This window comes from Cornus florida, unplaced genomic scaffold (assembly GCF_030987335.1).
Source record: "Cornus florida cultivar Cherokee Brave unplaced genomic scaffold, ASM3098733v1 CherokeeBrave_3.0.0_Hap2_Chr07, whole genome shotgun sequence".
NCBI lineage: Eukaryota > Viridiplantae > Streptophyta > Magnoliopsida > Cornales > Cornaceae > Cornus > Cornus florida.
The window spans coordinates 4,493,756-4,505,948 of NW_026775577.1; the positions used below are offsets into that span (position 1 = coordinate 4,493,756).

The window sequence follows — 12,193 nt, forward strand, 5'->3', positions numbered from 1 at the left end:
TGTTTCCAAAGACAATATCTATAAAATGTTTGTGCAACTCTTAACAGGTAGTGTCCAACAAAGACTGCACGTCATTAATAAATAAGATAAACTCTCTCTGCTCTCAAAGTATTTGTCAAATTTATTGTCATATCAATAGGTAGGTTTTTTGTTATTTCTGTCTCACATGTTTGTTCTTCAGAGGCCCTAATGCGTACTATGGTGTATTGTGTGAAATGGTGAAGGATCAGCCATGGCTATGAATCAATGTCCCTTTCTTATTAATTTCAGAATCACTCAAAATTAAGTTTTGCTAGCTTTTGACTGTTCAAAAGCAAGTTTATTTAGCTGCTTGCACCTAATCAGATAGCCCCAAGAAAACAAGTGAATCATCAAAGTGGAGAATTAAGCCGAAATTAAGGACTTTGATGTCAAGTTCTTAACACTAAGTTTATATCTTAATAGGCAATTACGTATATTCAATTATCCACTCTTGATAGGAAACCAATGAACTCATAGAAGATCACCTAACCAGTGTAAACCCTGCTCTGATATGCCGGAACCACACGACCATCTTTTCTTCCAGTACTCCTTCGTTCGTCTCGTTTGGTCATTTATTCAAACACATTGTGGGTTCTATATATTGCCATCATCATGGTCTTAAATTGCATCGATTCATTGGTGTGCCAAATCAACCAATCACAGATTCTGTCATCAGACCGCCTCTGAGACCTCTGGACTGAACTTGGTGCAGCCTCCGAGACCTCCGGGCCGAACATGGTGCCAGGAACTTCACTGTTCGTCTTTTGTGGCATCTGCTGAATGTCCCTGAATTGTACAATTTTGTTACTGACTAAAGTTCATGTAATTGAAGTCACTTCATAAGTTTCTTACTTGGGTTGGGCTGAACTCTGGGTCAAGTTGTTATCTATACAGATGGATTCTTTTATATATATATATATATATACATATATCTCGTATAATGAAGTATCACAGGAGTGTATATATAAGAATCCAAATCTACCAAATTACTCGTGTTGCGATCTTCTACATTCTAGATCTTCCGTTCTGTCATCTGACTTATATTTTTCATGTAGCATTTAGACCGAATGAGACTATGAAATTAAATTCGATACTTTCACATATTATGGGTAACTCAGGAGACATTCATATTTTTTTCCCGAAATTTTTTTAGAATTATCACTGTTCGATACTTATACATATTATGGGTAATATAGGAGACATTTTTATTTTTCCTCCAAAAATTTTTTAAAATTACCACTGTTTAGCTTTCAATTCGCCTCTAACCATCAAATAAAATGTGAGTAACCCGTCCTCCTCTCTTTGAAACAAGGGGCGCTTCCGGTTCTATTAGTGCTTGAAATAATTGTCTTCTCCATACTACTATATCTTCGTCTTTGGGCCGTTTCCTATTTTATAGGCTAGTATATCTTACTGATATATATATATATATATTACACATTTAAAATTAACCTTTCAAAAAAAAAAAAAAAAATGCACGTTAAAGGAATAATATACGTGGCATGTTACATATATATTTTAGATGTTAAAAATGTAAACACTTTTGGGAAAAGTTGGCATTGCGGACAAGTCTTAGAGCATCTCTTAGGTAGGATTTAGGAAGTCAGATGCTTCAACTTTTATCAATTTCCATATATTTATGATGTATATGTGCCATTTAACTTTTGATAATTTTTTTTCCTTCCTAAACTTAATTGTAATATGTATGATTCTTTTATATATATATATATATATATATATATAGATATTATGGCGGAAAAAAAAAAATTAAAAAGTTTAGATATTTCTTTAGTGGTGGGACCCACCATTTCAACCTTTAATGGTCAAGAGGCCATTTCTTGGCCTCATTTTCTTCTCACTCCCGACAGCTTCTCTCTCTCTTTCTCTTCTTCCATTTTTCTTTTTCTTTTTACACTAATTCAAGGCTTGACTAAGCCTAATTCTTTGGGAATTTGATAGTACTTCCTTAGACAATGTTGGAGAGCTCGTCGAGACCGTCATTTTGATGGAAGCAAATCCTTGTTTGGCTAACCCTTGAAATTTCGAAAATTAGGCATAAATTGGGAGGTTTTTTGCATTCTTTGAGGTAGGAGTATTCTAATTTCCAATCTCTTAAATTTTTTGTGAATTAATTCCCTATAATTGAAGTATAGCATGTTAGATTGTAAATTTTTCTTGAGAAATTGTCATGATGCTAGATATATGATGTGTATCTCTATGTGTGTTATGTGTAAATAATATAGGTGTGTATGATTTGTTGATTGGATATGGAAAACATGCTTTTATGATTATGTCCTTGTTTAATATGTGTAATTGTCGAAATTTTGTTGACTTAAAGCATATTATAAATTCATGAGAAAATTTTTCTTTAGTATAAAATGTTGTTACGGTTTGATGACATGAAAATTATGGTAAATTGTGAAGTATAAAACATTATGTATCCATTGGGAAAGAAAAAGGGGAAAAATATTTATTTTAAAACCAATGAAATTATTTTGGGGAAGCGTTTTCGAAAGTGTTTGTGAAAAATCGGACGTCTAGGAGGCTCCTAGTGGTCCATAGTGTTAGTGTGATCTAGAGGGGAGCTAGAGAGAGACTCTAGTGTGGTTGAGTTACTTAAGCCCAGACGACGCCATGGAGGTGCCATGTGGTCGGGGAAAGCTAGCCAACCTTCCCTTCGTGATGCCTTCGTGATGCCTTGGAGGTGCTTTGGGTCGGATTATACTAACGATTTGGAAGTTGAAATGGTATTGTTTCGGAAATGGGGAGCGACATTACATGGCATGGCATTGCATTGGCATACATTGTATATTTGGTGGTTATACAACTTGCGTATGTATTTGTTGATTATTATCGTTACTTTACTTGTTTTCCCCGAGGCATGATCTCATTTACTTCTACTCTATTCTTATGTGGATTCACGGGGTCATAAGAGGTGCATCATAGACACTTCCTACTGAGTTTTATGCTCACCCCATTATTTTAACATTTTTCAGGTCACGAGAAGAAAGTGGTGGACGACGTTCCTCCATAGGTTTTGATGGGTTAGTGGACTGTTTGACATATTTTGTAGCTATGATCTCATTTTATTATTATTATTATTATTATTATTATTATTATTATTTATAAACCCTGGGATGACACTTATATTATGTATTGACATAAGAAAGGACAGTAACATCTTTAGTTGACCTCGGGTTCGGGTAGGGACCCGATTAGAGATTCGGACCCTCGGGTTCGAGTCGTTACAAAGTTGGTATCAGAGCTTTAGGTTCGAAAACCTAAGGATGACGGGTAGTGGCTTGCCTAGAGGGGGAGAAAGTTGACATGCGTTGATTACATGTTGGTGTTTATGTACTTGCTGTTTTATGAAGCATGCTTACTTGCTACTTGTTTATATGTTTACAGTTTTGAAGGCATGCCTATTTGCTAAGTGCTTACGTGTTTAAATTGCCGTTATATGTAAATGAAATGTGAAAGTATTTGAAAGCATGTTATACATGATAAGGTGGAAAGTATGTGATACATGACGGTGACAAACAGTAGGTACGGTTGGTGCAATTTTCTTTTATGCTAATGTGACAAGTAATGAGCTTGATATATACAAGCATGTTTCGTATAATATTGTGGGTTTAATTCATTTTGTATACGTATATATCTATATTCCTATATGTTTATGTGGTTGAGTATGGGATGGTTGCTAGTACGGTAGAGTACTTGTTACGACATGGATGGTTGTGTGAGTTTTGACTTGAGTGGGCGAAGAGCTCAGTTACTCCAGGGTTGTTTGGGTGCCGGTTCTTATCGAACGAATGGCGTGGACTTCTAGCTTGTGGATTGAGTTATTGGGAATGTAGTCATTTTGATCTTCTTGTTACATTTTGTACGGTGCTTAGAGCACGACTTTAGAATGGGCTCGCATTTTATAGCACGGTGTCTATGTTGTGTGTGAGTTTTATGCATCGGTGTGTGGGTTCTTGAGATCGTAGAGGTTAGGTGTACGAGTGAGGGTTTCGTAGGAGAAAGGTATGACCTTAGGGGTTTAGTGTTTGTGACTTAGATCACGATTTAGTATTGAGGTTCTCTTCGAACCGGTTTGTGGTGGGTGTGATAGAGGTTGCTTGAGACACGAGTGTAGTCTATGGGTTGTAGACGTGTATTTCGGGTATTTTGGTACGGTCTAAAGAAATATGTTGGTTTTGATTGTAAAGGGAACTTGTTGGACTCTGTAGGTCTAGGATGACATAGGACAGGTTACGGGATGTGGATCATTTCGTGGTCATGTAAGAGTATGTCTAAGAGACTTGTTAGTCGAGGATGATTCCCATTCCGGGAAGCTACAGGAGCGTGTTGCGGGTAATTAACTCTCGGTGAGTTGATTGCATGGCTTGGTGGATGAGCGGGATTATAGGTTGTCACAGTTGTCAAGAGAGTCTCGAGGTGGTGTACAGTGGACAATTTTAGCTATGTAGTGTAGGATTTGACGATAAGGCAAGTATTATGTAGTCATCGGTATGTTTGGTGGTTGCGGATGAAATGATAGATGGTAGGTACTGTGCTACTAAATGGATTGTGTTTTGAAATTGAAAACTGTGGACTAGAGTTGAATTTTATGTTGCATATGGGGTATGAGGAGGTAGTGCTTACTGTTTAAGGATTTAAAGAGATGGAATGTTGATTGGAATGATTGGGATGAGGGTGATCTCGTAGGTCTAGTTGGTAGCCCCATTTGACTTTTGTCGGAGCCAAGAGTGTTTTGAGGAACGGTGAAGAGGGGGAGGTAGTAACGTTGAACCTGGGGTATGCAGTTTTATTATTTAGGCATGTAGATTGTTTTAGGAGAAGTGGTTTAAGTGGCCGGTTAAGCTTTGGTGATTGATTGCATTGTAGATGGTTTTGAGGAGATAGTTGGGTGTTAAACATTTGGGTTTTATGCTCATTTTTGTTTTGAGGATTTGTCGGCATAGCATTGCCATATGGAGGTTCTTTTCTAGTGGTAAATAGTGGCCGTTGTGGGGGAGTATCGAAAGTGATGCTTATTCTTTTGTTATGATGGTGTCATAGGAGGAATTGCTTGGTAGTGACTTGGTGATCTGGTGAAATGAGAGGTTTGAGTTGTCATTCGAGGATGATGGCAGTAGAGGCGTTATGGCGTGATGTTTAGTATTGATAAGTAGAATGGTTTGGGGTATGATCAGAGGGTGGATTGGAAAGTATGAATTGTTATTGTATGTTGTCGAGTAGGTGATGGGATTGTGCGCCAGTTGAGGCGATTGTGGTCGGCTTAGTTTTTAGAGTCAGAGAAGACGATGTTGACAGATAAACACCTTTTTCTTTAAACGAGTCAGTGGGTTGTTGTGACTGAGGTCACGAGTCGGGTGTGCACGGTGATCGAGGCAGTATCGTTTGGGAAGGTATTGATGGAACGGGTGGTAAAATGTCATTTTATGGCATAGGGGTTGTCATTTGGGAGTGATGGGATGCGGTGTCCAATGGGTTATGATCGTTTCTAGTGTTGGTATGTTGTGAGCATTGATGCTTTTGTCTGATGGTTGTGTTATGAGTTGTATCTTAGTGCTCGACGAATGGGTGGAGGGATTTGATTGGTTTTGGTTAGCATGGGCGTTGCGAGGTATCGTATGCGAAGTTTCTGTGTTGATAGTATATGACGGTCCGTCAATGGCAAGGTCCCCTAGAATTGAGTTTGTAGTTCCGTACGGGTATCCATTTGGTTATTCTTTTTATGTGTAAGGAGTTTACTTCATCTCAGGTGAGATTGGGTATCCATGGTTGGATAATTGGTGTGTAGCATGTGATAAGGTGTCGGCTGTATTCAGGTGCGAGTTGTCAGTCTCTTGTGAGAACGGGGTTTGTTACCCTTTCCATTTGTTCTAGTCTTGGCAAGGACGTCGTTTGTCGTGAGTCTTGTTTTCCATTTAGGAGTTGTGTACGTTCGTGGGTGGACGGACTTGTGTGTGATTTGTTATGTTGTTAAGTTCATCGGTAAATGTTTGGTTGATTTGGTCGACTCACTCCCACGGAGAGAGATAAAGTCATCGGTTTTTAGTATTGCTTATTTTGATGGTGGTTTTGACAGCATGAGTTGCCGAATAGGGATTATGTTTCCAGTATCTAATACTTTTGGTGATGGCTAGGGGTGTGTCGTGAATTGTAAGCTTGAGGATGGTTTGGTAATGTGATGTGAGTCATGTACTCGGACGTTTTTATAGGCGTTTGATTCGAACAGTGTCTTGAGGATAAGTGTTGGTATTGTTTGAGTGTTAAGCAGCTAGAAAGTGAATGTGGGATTCCGTTGAGGAATAATGGGAATGATCGATTTTGATTTTGAGGTTTTAGGTATAAAACGGTCGTATTGTATGTTTTGAAGAAGTAAGAATTGAACCGAATGATGTTATGGAGTCGTCTACTTGGTATGGGTGCTATGAGATCATTAGAGAGTTTTTACGCTAGTCGATAATTGTGACGTTTGGTGCTGTGTTATTACTAGCTTGTTAAGGTTGTATGAATAAAGCATGATTAGGATTTTTAGAGTAAGTATGTGACTGTTTAGCCGTTGTGGTTATGTAGAACGATGGATTGATAGCGAGTGAATCTCATGGTTGTCTTGTGGATTGTATGAGAGTGTGTTTGAGGTTTAGACCTGAGGACATGAACGACATCTGTGTTGAGACCGGATCGATGATGAGAATGGCCTAGCCAACCATTTTTCCTGAATCAGTCCTTTTCGGGTCAAAGGTCAATGATTGTTTCAATTTTGTCAGGGATAGTGAGAGCACGGTACAGCGCGTTGTGTCGGTGTGACAGTATGGAATCGGATGATTTGTTTTGGATGACAAAGCATGTTAGGTAGTACCAAGTGTCTAGTATAAGGTTTGCAGTTCGATCATTAATTATTAAAGATTTTGGTTTGAGGATTTGTGACTGGGTACAGGATAATTTGTTTTATTGTTCTGGTAATTCATGATTATGTAATTGTTGGGAGATTCATTATTTAGTCATCTTGAGGATGATAAGTTTAGTGATTGCCACTTGATGTGGTTGGTAGTCGTTGTACGGGTATGTAATGGTGTAGTTAAGTGTTAGGTAGTGAGTGTTCGGTCTGACAGAGATGTGTAAATTAGAGTTGAGCTTGATTGTGAGATGGACGGGGTTCTTTGTCTGGAGTTTTGTGTGTATTTTTAGGGAGGAGTTGAGATTGGATATTGTTATGTTCGGTGGTCTAGAGACCGTTCTTCTTTTGGGCTTCGGAGTCTTGCGTAGCAGTGTAGAGTGGATTGATGTCCGTTGAGAGTCGGATGTAGGGCCTAGTTGGTCTCGTGAGTAATGAGTACCCTAATAGGGTGGTGAACATTGTGTTTTTGGGGCAGTGGTGTGTGATTGTCTGGTGACGTCCGGTGTTAAAGGTAATAATGTTAGTGAGTTCATGGTTTTGGGATTTTGTGAGGTGTTCTCGGGAAAGTGTGTGGTTGTGGGCCTTATTCTTTAAGGAGGGTAGATTTCGAGGATGAAATCTTTTAAAGAGTGTAGATTATAATATGTATGATTCATTTATACATATAGATATTGTGGTGGAAAAAAAAATTTAAAAAGGTTAGATATTTCTTTAGTGGTGGGACCCACCACTTCAACCTTTAATGGTCAAGAGGCCATTTCTTTGCCTCATTTTCTTCTCACTCCTGGCAGTTTCTCTTTCTCTTTCTCTTCTTCCATTTTCCTTTTTCTTTTTACACTAATTCAAGGCTTGATTAAGCCTAACTCTTTGGGAATTTGATAGTGCTTCCTTAGGCAATGTTGGAGAGCTCGTCGAGGCCGTCATTTTGATGGAAACAAATCCTTGTTTGGCCAACCCTTGGAATTTCGAAAATTAGGCATACATTGGGGGTTTTTGCATTATTTGAGGTAGGGGTATTCTAATTTGCAATATCTTAGATTTTTTGTAAATTAATTCCCTATAATTGAAGTATAGCATGCTAGATTGTAAATTTTTCTTGAGAAATTGTCATGATGCTAGATATATGATGTGTATCTCTACGTGTGTTATGTGTAAATAATATAGGTGTGTATGATTTGTTGATTGGATATGGAAAACATGCTTTTATGATTATGTCCTTGTTTAATATGTGTAATTGTCAAAATTTTGTTAACTTAAAGTATGTTATAAATTCATGAGAAAATTCTTCTTTAGTATAAAATGTTGTTACGGTTTGATGACGTGAAAATTATGGTAAATTGTGAAGTATGAAACATTCATGCATCTATTAGGAAAGAAAAAGGGGAAAAATATTTATTTTAAAACCAATGAAATTATTTTGGGAAAGCGTTTTCGAAAGTGCTTGTGAAAAACCGAACGCCTAGGAGGCGCCTAGTGGTCCGTGGTGTTAGTTTGGTCTAGAGGGGAGCTAGAGAGAGACTCTAGTGTGGTTGAGTTACTTAGGCCCAGATGACACCATGGAGGTGCCATGTGGTCGAAGAAAGCTAGCCAACCCTCCCTTCTTGACGCCTTGGAGGTGCCTTGGGTCAAATCACACTAACGGTTTGGAAGTTAAAACGGTATTGTTTCGGAAATGGGGAGTGATATTATATAGCATGGCATTGCATTGGCATACATTGTATAGTTGGTGGTTATACGACTTGCGTATGTATTTGTTGATTATTATCGTTATTTTACTTGTTTTCCCCGATGCATGATCTCATTTACTTCTACTCTATTCCTTATATGAATTCACGGGGTCATAAGAAGTGCGTCTTAGACACTTCCTACTGAGCTTTATGCTCACTCTATCATTTTAACATTTTTCAGGTCACGAGAAAGAAGTGGTGGACGACATTCCTCCACAGGTTTTGATGGGTTAGTGGACTATTTGCATATTTTGTAACTGTGATATCATTTTTTTATTATTATTATTATTATTATTATTTTATAAATCCTGTGATGACACGTATATTATGTATTGACATAAGAAAGGACGGTAATATTTTTATTATTATTATTATTATTATTATAAATGAAACAATTGTCTTTTTCAAATTTTAAAAAATTATTATTAATTTTTTTAACTAAGATGCACGCATTTGACTTCTCAACAACTCACTCTCAAAAACAAAAAATCTAATACATAATTATTTGAGAGCCAGCATCCTTTGCAGTACAACAGCAAATGATTGTGATCGCTCATATATGAGTATTTCATAAGCATAAATGATTTTAGTGGTTCGATGATCGCTCATATATGTAAATATATATTCTACAAGGATGATTATAATCGTCCGATATAATACAACACTGTGTCTGTGCTATTACTGCACCAGATCTTGGCAATGAACCAAGCCCATGAAAGCATTCCCACTGCACCTGAGACTTTTCTCAAAGGTATGGTTCCCATCCATTTCCTTTACAGAAAAGATTAGCATGTGCTTCAACTTAATGCAACTGGAAACTTGGTAGAAATTGAGTCCACGTTTGGATGACAACACTTTTGGAGCTGATAAGGGCAGAGCAGTACTGTTTACGCGTGTAGGATGACATAACACAACCTTGGTTAGCAAGAAAAAGAAACTCATTCTTTTAAATTTATTGTCTACATAAGTGGCATTACTCTGCAACACAATTCCACACCAAAACAAATTGTTGAGATTTGTGAAAGCAGAGAGAATGATGATGAATGGAGAGATGTGGACTCAACTAGGGTCCATGGTAGCTGGGGCAATGTTCATTTGGGCTATGTTTTCAGCAATACGTCCCCCATGAATTCCGATCCTATTTCCAAAAATACACCCAAAAACTTGTCACTTTTGTGTACCCTTATATCCAAATCACTTTCCATGAGTATTCCGGTGATGGCTTTCGGTGTAGCAAAGTCTACACTTCCATTCAAACCTATCTAAGCGCAAATTCCTCTTCTGGTGCCAAAAGACTCAAAGCAGATGTCATGAAAGATAGTGAATCTCTAGTTCTCAGTATGGATGACAATGAAGAAGTCACTGATGAATTCAAAGGCATCAAACTCCGGTGGAGATCGAACAAAATCAGGCCATCAACACAATCAATCTCCCTTTAAGCTCACCTTCCACAAGAGGTATCGCGATATCATCACCGACACTTACTTGAGTCATGTTTTGGCTAAGGGGAAGGCTATTGAAGTGGAGAAGCGACAACGCAAGCTCTACACCAACAACAAGAGTGAGTACAGGAGGAATATGTGGACTCATGTCCATTTTGAGCACCCTGCAACGTTTGACACACAAGCACTCGAGCCCAACAAGAAGAAACAGATCATGAATGATCTCATTACATTTACTAAGGCAAAAGACTACTACAAGAAAATTGGGAAGGCATGGAAAAGAGGGTATCTTTTGTATGGTCCTCCTGGGACGGGTAAATCGACTATGATTGCAGCCATGGCTAACTTTTTGGAGTATGATATTCATGATCTTGAGTTGACCTCGGTGAAGGACAACACGGAGCTGAGAAAGCTATTGATCGATACAACGGGGAAGTCAATCATAGTGATTGCGGACATTGATTGTTCACTTGATCTTACCGGCCAAAGGAAGAAGAAGGAGAAAGAGGATGATGAGGACAAAGAAAAAGATCCAATTAAGGAAAAGGCGAAAGGTGTTGAAGATGAGAAGGATAGCAAAGTGACTTTGTCTGGGCTATTGAATTTCATTGATGGGCTTTGGTCAGTTTGTGGTGGTGAGAGAATCATTGTGTTTACTACTAATTTCATCGAAAAACTTGATCCTGCTCTCATTAGGAGAGGACGCATGGACAAGCACATTGAATTGTCCTATTGTTGCTTTGAAGCATTCAAACTGCTTGCAAAGAACTACTTGGATCTCGAATCACACCATTTGTTTGCAACTATTAGAAATTTGTTGGAGGAGAACAATATTACTCCGGCTGACGTTGCTGAGATTTTGATGCCCAAGTCTTCTGAGGATGATGCTGAAACTTGCCTGAAGAATTTGATTGAGGCTTGGGAGAAGGCAAAGGAGGAAGCAAGGTTGAAAGCTGAGGAAGAAGAGAGACTAAAGGTTGAGAAGGAACAGAAAGAGAGAGAAGAGAAAGAGAAAGAGAAAGAGTCTACTGAAGAAGTGAAAGAAAATGGGGTGATGACTACTTGAGCCAATTTGGATTAGGAATTATATATTTCAGTGAGGATTGAACAACTTGATTACTGGGAACCCATTGATGTTAATTAGTCTATATTATTCTGTTAGTGTCTTACTTGTACTGGTAAATTATGTTTTATGGCTTTAGGGTTTTATTCTGTCTTTCTAACAAGAACTCTAGTGTGATGATTAAGAAAGAAAGCTTGAGATTGACAACTTGTATTTGTCGTTCTATTCAATTCTCAAATGACGAAATGTTTGATCCTAGTATATTTTACCTTATGTCGCAAAAATTAATAACAGCTTGTTGGAGTAATTAAGAATGTTTCCAAAGACAATATCTATAACATGTTTGTGCAACTCTAACTGCTAGTGTCCAACAAAGACGACACCTCAATAATAAACAAGATAAACTCTCTCTATATTCTTAAAGTCTCTATCAAATTGATTGTCATAACAATAGGTTTTTGTTATTTCTGTCTCACATGTTTGTTCTTCAGGGGGCCTTAATGCGGACTATGGTGTATTGTACCATTAAGTCATTAACTACCAATGTGAAATGCACTTGTGAAATGGTGAAGGATCCAAGGATCATGGCTATGAATTAATGTCATTTTCTTATTAATTTCACAATCACTCAAAATTACGTTCGGCTAGCTTTTGACTGCTCAAAAGCAAGTTTATTTGGCTGCTTGCACCTAATCAGATAGCCCCAAGAAAACAACTGAATCATCAAAGTAGAGAATTACGCCGAAATTAAGGACTTTGATGTCAAGTTCTTAACACTATGTTTATATCTTTATTGGCAATTATGTATATTCTACTATCCACCTAACCTGTGTGCTCTGATATGCCGGAACCACACGACCGTCTTTTCTTCCAGTACTCCGTTCGTCTCATTTGGTCATTTATTCAAACACGTTGTGGGTTATACACATTGCCTTCATCATGGTCTGAAAATTCATTGGTGTGCCAAATCAACCAATCACAGATTCTGTCATCAGACCGCCTCTGTACTGAACTTGGTGCAGACTCC

The 12,193-nt window shown here is 38.0% G+C and overlaps 1 pseudogene; it reads left to right on the forward strand.

Annotated features, from left to right (window-relative positions):
- Positions 1-1,885: 1,885 nt before the first annotated feature.
- On the forward strand, positions 1,886-11,480 carry LOC132315856 (AAA-ATPase ASD, mitochondrial-like; annotated as a pseudogene).
- The last annotated feature ends 713 nt before the right edge of the window (positions 11,481-12,193 follow it).